Here is a 911-nt window from a genome sequence, read left to right as displayed (position 1 = left end):
GGTGAGATTTAACACCTAGCCATCTCGGGTGGTTGGCGGGTGCTCCGGTGTGGTTTACTCCTTCTTTCCTATCAAACGCCTATCTTCCTTATCTCCCCTCATATTTTGTGTTTGTTACTCTCTTGTAACACCTATAATCTTTGGCACTTAGGTGACCTTGTTGTGTTGCAAGTGCCGTAAAACTCCTACTAAAACTAAACCATCTCGGATAAGGGCGAAAAACCACGGTGGGCTCTGTGCAAGTTGTGCACCGAATTGATCCCTTGGTGATCCTAAAATTGACAAGAGTATGCCTCGGCCGCCACCCGGGCAGAATTCAAAATTCCTACTTAATCTGCCCTGCGCGCTCATATATTTTAATATGACATATGCAGTTGCGAGTGCCGTAAAACACCAATACAAAGAGCTTGCTGTTGAGCAGGAATTTGCGCTTTATGAATTAATGCTATCTATGCTATTATAGTCTACGTATTAATAGTTTTAAAAACTTTCACACAAATCTGTTTCAGTTTGCTGTACACTGGTTGGTGCGCACTGCACAGAGCACCACCACTAGATCAATGTGGTTCTGGACTGAGGCAAAGATAGTCTTGTACTATCTTTGACTGAGGCAAGGCAAAGATCCCATTTGGGCAAGTTGTTCATCACAATAATAATAATATTAAACTCTGGCCAAGGGTAGTTGGAGGGTTCCACAGGTAGGCCTCACTGCTTTTGTTTCTGTTTGCTGTTTTTGGGTCTTACCTTTTCCCAGCACTAAATGATCACTATCGTGTAGATGCGTTCCAGTTCACTCAATCCATTTATTAAAACAAACAACGTTAAAATTTGACATCCAACAAAATACTCCTCGTGAGCATATGCGATCGATCATACTATGGATTCAAATTGAAATAAACAGCAATTAAAAA

The 911-nt window shown here is 41.5% G+C and overlaps 1 protein-coding gene across 1 annotated transcript in view; it reads left to right on the top strand.

Annotated features, from left to right (window-relative positions):
• The first annotated feature begins 520 nt into the window (after positions 1–520).
• The window catches only part of LOC101860613 (peptidase M20 domain-containing protein 2), a 22,281-nt gene continuing 21,890 nt past the window's right edge, over positions 521–911 (top strand). The window contains exon 1 of the mRNA XM_035972809.1: positions 521–698. The gene's annotated coding sequence lies outside the window, so the exon portion shown is untranslated. The remainder of the gene's footprint in view (positions 699–911) is intronic.

The sequence above is a fragment of the Aplysia californica genome, unplaced genomic scaffold, assembly GCF_000002075.1.
Source record: "Aplysia californica isolate F4 #8 unplaced genomic scaffold, AplCal3.0 scaffold00858, whole genome shotgun sequence".
Classification (NCBI taxonomy): domain Eukaryota; kingdom Metazoa; phylum Mollusca; class Gastropoda; order Aplysiida; family Aplysiidae; genus Aplysia; species Aplysia californica.
Note: the sequence above shows the minus strand (reverse complement) of the source record. Positions and strands in the feature narration are given on the sequence as shown.